General features: G+C 32.0%; 1 pseudogene; it reads left to right on the top strand.

The window, feature by feature from the left end:
* The first annotated feature begins 3,689 nt into the window (after positions 1 to 3,689).
* Positions 3,690 to 6,891, top strand: LOC118055700 (3-hydroxyisobutyryl-CoA hydrolase 1-like; annotated as a pseudogene).
* Positions 6,892 to 8,363: the final 1,472 nt, after the last annotated feature.

The following is an 8,363-nucleotide window of genomic DNA, read 5'->3' as shown; positions in this document are numbered from 1 at the left end:
TTTTAAGACTATGATCATGTCATATTGTCATGTCATGTCAGGATAGATGATAATTTGTTAAAGTTCAAAATTCAGGCTGTTGGTGGATACTTGATTTAAATATGGTTAATTGATTGCTTGAAAAACTGGGAAATTAATATTAATTAATAGAAAGAATTACATATTAGTCCCAGCCTATCAGGGGTTTCAAAAAAGTTTGTTTGTTTTTTTAGGTAGTTTTTGTAGCCATGATTTGAAAAAATAAATTTTAGAAAAAATATTTTGTGTTATAGTTAGTTGGATTTAGATACGTATTTGGTAAAAATTATGGTTGAAGTTTATGTATAGCAAAAAACATGTATAAAATATTTAGATAAAATGTTTTCCATGTTTATTTTTATATTTAAAAAAATAAAAATAATTAATTTTTTTTTCTTTGTTTCAAATTAATATTCTCCGCATTACCACCATACTAGAATATTATCTCAATATATTAAAAAAAAATTAAGATATTTTTAATTTTATATTTTTTTAGGATATTGGGTCTGACTCGGTTATAAGACCTAATGCTTTTAGGCATGACTCCGCAGCCATACCCAAGTATATATATAATTTCTTTCCTTTAATATTTTTTTTAAAGATATTTTTAATTTTTTTTTTCTCTTTAGATTCTTTTTCTTTTTCTCTTATATAATTTTTTTCCATACTGTAAAGAAGAAATAAATTGATTGGACTTTTTTTTATTATACAAAAGTTGGGTAATGATAATTTTTTTTTTCATTTGAGGCTAGATTGAATTTTCTTATTAAAGCATGATTGTTTTATGTTTCAAAAATGCTTTAAAAAAATTGATTTTTTTATTTTTTTTATTTCATTGAAATTAATATTTTTTTATGTTTTTGTATTGTTTTGATGTCATGATATTAAAAAATCAAATTTAAAAAAATAAAAAAATTATTATCTCAATATATTTTTTAAAAAATAACCATTATGTAACAATATAATAATTAGTATGTTGGCCCGCGCTTTGCAGCGGGTCAATAATAATTTTTTTAAAAATATAAAAATATTTGAGTCGGGTTAAAAACACGAAATGTATGTTTACCATAACCATCTTCAAATTTTATTTTATTTTGATATTGGGTCTAGCTCGACTGCATAACCCAATAGAGTTGGACCCAATGCAATTTGGTTTGTTTCTGTAGCTAGACCTAAGGCTATTTTGGACCTGGCTTTGCTGCTAGAGCCAATAGCATTGGTTTTGACATTGCCACTACACCAAGACATTTAATATATTCTTTATATTCTTTGTACTTTTTTTACATTTAAAAAACAATTGTTATTGATCTGCTGCGGAACGCGGGTCAATATACTTGTTATGTTTCAAGCTACGATACAAGTTAAAAAGAATATTTTTTTAATGTTTTTTTTTTTTTTATGAGCAGGGTTTCCTTTGACCTATTCCCAGTTAGGAGACTAATCCTTAGTGTGGCTCGAGGGTGCGACGTATAATTTTCAACATAAGGAGTTAGTCAAAGGTAAAAAGATTGAATTAAAAAGTATTGCAGGTCTAGTATGCTTGACAGACTCAACCAAGAGGTGTTTGTCAAGTTTGTTAGATCCAAGTAACGTGGGTCTAACATGTTTGACAGACTCACTTAAACTTTGATCAGGCGTGATTATTATTACTATTGAAAAAAACTATAAATGTCATGAATTTCTAATTGGTTTTTTTTACTTAACCCGGCCTGAATTTTAAAACTATAAACATGTCATGTCAAGATAGATGATAATTTGTTAAAGTTTAAAATTTAGGTTGTTGATGGATGGAAATTAAAATTAATTAATAGAGAGAACTATATATTAGTCACCAGTTTATTAGGGGTTTCACAACTTAATCCCTAATCTATTGTTATTTTCTTTAATTGGCTCAACTTATTATCTTAATAATTGCCTGTTTGTCTACGTAGTTTGTTTTGTTTCAAACCATGTTACAAGCTAAAAAAAATATATTATTTTAAATTTTTTAAAAAAATAATTTTCACAAGGTCCTAAAAAGTTATTCTTGTGATTTAATATCCTTCCTGTGAGGTGTTTGTGAGTATGATTATGATTGTTTTTTAAAGTGTTTTTTACTTGAAAATGCATTAAAATAATTTTTTTAATTTTTAAAAAAATTATTTTTTGATATTAGTACATCAAAATAATCTAAAAATACTAAAAAAAAAAAAAATACTAATTTGAAATAAAAAAATAAAATTATTTTAAATATTTTTTTAAAATACTTTTAAAACACAAAAATCATCCTAAAAAAACACATTTAAACGTGACTTGCCTTCTATTGTGAGAAATGTCAAGGAATTTCCTTAGAGTTTTATTTTTGTAATGGGTTACCTTAAAATATTTTTCCCCAAAATAATTCAAAAAGAAAAACTAATTTACCAAAATAAGGTAATCATAATTCACATGTACACGTGTAAAATTACTTTGTCAATTGATTAGCTACGTGATTTCTTTCTTTATGGACACGTGTAAAATTCAACTTCCCCATTAACTCATTGCCCTTGTCAATTGATTAGCTATATATATATATATATATTATTATGGAAATGTGTAAAATTCACGGGAAAAAATGGCATGCTCAAACATTTGTAATATTATTAAAGTCACCCACCATGGTCACATGATATTGTTGCTCTTAATCATGTAATGGCATTAAAAGATTTAGACTTTATAATTCAAATTTTAGAAAAAAGTATAAAATAATTAATACTTAATTGAAGAGTATTTTTAGAGTTTATTTTGAGAGTGTGTGGATATTAATTTTCAAAGTATTTTTTACTTAAAATTATCAAAATAATATATTTTAATTTTATTTTTGTTATTAACACATTAAAACATTGAAGAAACACTAAGAAAAAACTAATTTAAAACTAAAAAAAAAATTCAAAAATATAATTAGAACCAAAGCCCAACAAGACTTTTATAGGATGAGTTGAGCTTGAAAGATACTAATAACCATGAAAGATGCCCCATTACAGGAGCCTGGGCACATCATGATTTGATGAAAATCTCCAATCTTCAATGGTGGATTGAGACAGAGGAATATATTTATCCAAACTTCTTTTAAATTTACAATGGTTTAGGTCTGATAAAAAAAAAACAAATTAAAGATTAAGACAAGTGATATACCAATCTAAATTTCTTTCAAAATTCATAATTCAGAACAAGCATAACATATAACGTATCATTATCTTCTTGTTTCTTTGCAAAATCGATCATGAGAACAACACGAGAAAAGTTTTTTAAGAAAAGAGAAACCAAATATTAATTTGAGCAAAAATACTGTAGAACACGTGAAATTAAAAATGAAAACGAGTATATTGGAATAAACGTGGAAGAGATCAATTGAAGTGTCATGAAAGGACGCACGTAGACACGAGTTGTTTCATCTTAAGAAAGAAGGCAGATAATTCAGAACTCATTTATAAATGATATAAGAAATTCGGTGTACTGGGACTTCCTTCTTCGACTCAAGATGCATGCATGGCTGCCCAAAAATTGACCAATCAGTCTGTTGTTTTCTAGTGGCTGCTAGAGTTTATAAAAGGCTTGTTTTTTTGAGTCGTCAACAACAAGCAACACCAACAGGGCTAGTTTGCCAGCTTGTGTTTTGGAACCAGGAGAGTAGACTATCAGTTCCATCTCTAATGGCTATGATCCGGCATTCCTTCGACAAGGATGTTAATCAGGCACATGCACTTTCCATTTTCATTTCTCTGTTGCCACATTTCCTTGCGATTTCAAACCAGAAAAGATTTGCAGCAGAAAGCAATGCTCAAGCAGTTTCTTAATTTTCATGTGATCATTTTGTATCCCCTAGGTGCTATTTGAAGGAAATTCATCTGTGAAGAAGATCATATTGAACAGACCACAGAAATTAAACTGCATCAACCATCACATGGTACAAAGATCCTTTCTTCCTTCGAGTATATTGTACAAAGAAAGAAGCATAATTCCTTTCATGTGTAACAACATTACACGTTTTCCCTCTTACTTCAGCACCATCGACTTTCTTTGTTGCTAACCTGCTCATAAGAAAAAAAAACCTTGATATAGTAATTCTTTTTTTTGTTGACAGATCTCTGAAATGACAAAGAAGTTGAAAGCCTACGAGATTGATCCTGAAGTCAAAGTTGTGGTATTGAGGGTATAATTAAGTGATTAGAAAATCTGCTAGAATATGAATCATATATTAATTAATTAACTTTACAGTAAATAATTCAACTCTATCTGTATTATCCGTTCACGTTTCACTGATGCCGCTATTGTCTACATCTAATGCAGGGAAATGGGAAGGCGTTTTGTGCAGGTGGTGATGTTGTGGCATCATATATTTATATGGTCGCAGGTGAAAATCATCTTCAATGAAACCTTCAAGTAATAAGCAAATGTTTGATGCTATTTATTAATGTTTATCTTCTTGGATGAAGCAGGGCATTGGAGTCATGGGGCAAATACTTACAAGAAAAATCTCATTCTGGACTATGTGGTTGCCACATATGGAAAGCCTGTGGTATGCATACAAGATTATCTGGCTCCATCATTATGCACATTCGAAATGTCAATAATATCCTTTAATTCTTCAGTCTAATTATCATCTGGAATAGATTTTGATGTATTCTGTTGGACATTGAAGGTTGCACTCATCGATGGAATCGTGATGGGGGCCGGTGCTGGGCTATCTATGCATGGAGCATTCAAGATTGTCACTGAAAATACTGTATGCTTCTGCTATATTTTAATCCCTTTGACAATTTACAGAGTCAAGGCCTTGTGATGGAAACTCAAGTAGGAATAGAAGGTTTCAGAAAAGTTTCCGAAAGGTGTTTCGTATATATTTTATTTCTTGATGATGAATGTTCTAAGATGTTAACCGATAAAAATAACCCTAATCCATGTTAAAATATAACCTAACATAGTTGATTCAAATAAGAACTCAGAACTCCTTAAGTTTGAGATCCTAGTCCTGCCGTTTTTTACTTCAAATTAGACTCTCTGCTGTAATTTTGAAGATCCTTGGTTCTCATCACCTTCATGTAACTAGTTTCATGTGTGCATCAACTCTTATTGGTAGAAGAACTTGCATTTACAGGTGTTTGCAATGCCAGAAACAGCAATAGGACATTTTGCTGATGTCGGGGCATCGCATTTCCTTTCCAGGCTCCCTGGGTTTTTTGGTAACTACTTAAAATTAACCCTATCTACTTCAACAATATCTGTACGGATTTTCATACTTTCTCATTTTTATTTAGGTGAATATTTGGGACTTGCTGGAACTAGGATAAGAGGGGAAGATATGGTTGCATGTGGCCTTGCAACTCATTTCGTCCTCTCAAAGGTACTGATGCCTTGGAAATTTACATGATCGTGTATATTTTCTTATATACCTTCAGGTTTGCATAATTCAAACCTTTCTTTCTCTTTGCATAGGATCTCCATTTAGTGGAAAGTGCTCTCGATGAAGTAACTTCTTCTGATACCGACAAAATTTCAAAGATCATCAGCAAATTTGAGCACAAACCAAATGTGAAACAGGATGGCGTTTATAGCAGGTAATCATCAGGTTCTTCGAGATAATTTATCTACTTTCTCCGTTATCTTATATTGTCAGCCATGATTGTTCCTGAACTCTGAATGTCCAATCATTAAACAGATTGGAGATTATTAACAAATGTTTCTCAAGGAAAACAGTTGAAGAAATACTATCATCACTGGTAAGCTCTTATACATTGCAGAAAGAAACCTACTTAGCATAGAAAGCCTCAAATATTAGGAGTGCTTTGTTTGACTTGTTCTATCAGGAGATTGAGGCAGGAAATAGAGCAGACAAGTGGGTTCTAGAGGCAATAAAATCCATGAAGGCAGCCAGTCCGATAAGCCTGAAAATTTCCCTTAAATCGGTATGTAATGAGGGATTTTAAGTCATCAGTATTATATTTTTACTAATTTAATGTATATTTGTTTATATTGCGAATTTATAAAATTCTTGTATGTTGATTAGATCAGAGAGGGCCGCGCGCAAGCCCTTGATCAATGCCTCGTCCGTGAATATAACATTTTTTGTCATGTTATGAGAAGAACAGTGAGCATTGATTTTTTTGAGGTGATTGAAATATCATGATAATAATCTAAATATTAGCATCTAAGATATTATAGTGTTTTGTTATTATTTTAAAAATAATTAAGACGGAAATATTGAAGATAAATGAGATATAATTTCCTGTAATTTATATTTTAAAAGTATAAAAATACATTTTAAAACTATTTATAAAAATCTTTTATTTTATATTTTCATCCCCGTCTCTTCAATTAAACATAATTTTATCTTTATTTATAGCTGTCATTTTTTATCCCAGAAGATTAACCAAATAAAACCTAATTTAATTCTTTCCTACAGGGAATAAGAGCCATGTTACTGGACAAAGACGAAAATCCCAAGGTACATGCATGGAGCACAACTATGTGCGTGATATTGCTTTGTATCCATGACATACATAATGCAATGATCAAATTTCGATTTCTTGTGTTCTAACAGTGGGAGCCTGCAAGATTAGAGCTAGTGAGTGATGAAATGGTGGGCCGATATTTCTCCAGAGTCGATGAAGATGAACTGGGAATCCCTTCAACTCCCTGCTAGATCCAGCTCAGTTGATGTTATGAGGCCAAAACTTTGAAACTAGGAAAATAAAAATAATATCCATCGGCAGTACTTCACCATCCTTCTATGCCAGTACTCCTGGCTTATGTATGTATCTTTAATTCCAGGACAGGAAATGTCTGCTCAAAATCTGTAGAATATATTACAGAAAAGATGTTAAAATTGAGTTGCCATTCTTGTTTTTTTTTTTCTTCATGTTGCCCACCACTTTCGACATGTATGTGACCTCCCCTGGTGACCAGATGGACGTAAACACCAAAAATCTAGCCAGAATTTCATCATATATATATATATATTGGATTTAAAACGTGCTGTTCATTAGATTAAAAAAAATATATTGAAAAGATAGTGGGCTCGTCCATATTTAATGTAGAATAATGAAAAGCCATCAAGTCTATTTAACGAGGGTTAACTCATTGTAGAAAAAACTGAAGAATCACTGTACATATAGTGACCGTTTCCACGCCATCAACTCACCAAGGACATGCGTCATATCCCCTCTTCAGCAAAGATTGAAAAGAACAGAAAAACTCTTGATATTTGATCATTTTGTGTCTTCTAAATGCTTTTTTGAAGGAAATTCATGTGTGAAGAAGGGTGACAACGAAAAGACCACAGAAATTAACTGCCTCAACCATAGCAACACATATAGTAACCTTTGTGATCCCGCCAGCAACCTTAAATTTGGATGGGTTACCAAGTTGTTTCTCTCCAAGCAAAAAACTGCTCTTGGTCGACGCTTTGGATTTTTGGACATACTATCTCCCATGTCTGTTAATGACCTTTGTGATCACGCCAGCAATCTTTGGTTTGACACTTACAAGCTAAGAGTAAACCCGGCCAAACATCATCCCTTTAATCCTACCTTGATATCATCAAAAACCCAACCCAAACCTGCTCCACCTCATAAACCTGAGCTTCTGTTCAAAGATACCAGATCTTTTGTTGAGGTACTCACATCTACAAAGCCTCAAGTGGTTTGTGATGAGAGGAGATTGATACAATACAACTCCATAAATGGGGATAAGGAATGGTTGCGTAGGAGCTTAGTGGGAAAGTTCTTGCCAAATGCTGATGTAGCAACCATGAAGGAAATGGTATTAAAATCAATTAAGAAAGTTGTGAGCTTTAGATTTTTAGGAGCTAGCCATGTGATCGTTACTTTCGAGGACCAGTTAGCTTCACTGAAGGAACAACATAATGCAAGGTCTATACTGTATTCTTTACTCAGTAACCTCAGACAGTGGGAAGCAAGGATCTGTGCTTATGATATGTTTGCTTGGATATCCATATTTGGGCTATCGATGGAAGGTTGGAATAGGAATTGCATTGATGCCCTCCTGTAGAGTTAGGGAAACATTATTGGCTATGACATGTCATGTGTTAGCCAGGGATCCATATCGGGTATAATAGTTCTTATCAGAACCACTAAGCTGGAACCTTTATAGGGTCAAGTGCTCCTCAAACTTGATGGAATTCAAGTTGAGGTTACTTTGACAGAAATAAAATGCAAATACATCCCTTCCCTCACAACAATCAAGCATTCCATGGACGTCTGACTTTACACAGCATCAGTGCTCTCTGATGATGAAGAAGACGATCAAGGTGATGCTCTAATGAGGGCAACATTACCCCACAGAGCTACAGGACAATGTGTAGAATT

The sequence above is a fragment of the Populus alba genome, chromosome 6 (assembly GCF_005239225.2).
Source record: "Populus alba chromosome 6, ASM523922v2, whole genome shotgun sequence".
In the NCBI taxonomy this organism is placed as follows: Eukaryota; Viridiplantae; Streptophyta; class Magnoliopsida; order Malpighiales; family Salicaceae; genus Populus; species Populus alba.
This window is presented reverse-complemented; position numbering and strand designations above follow the sequence as displayed.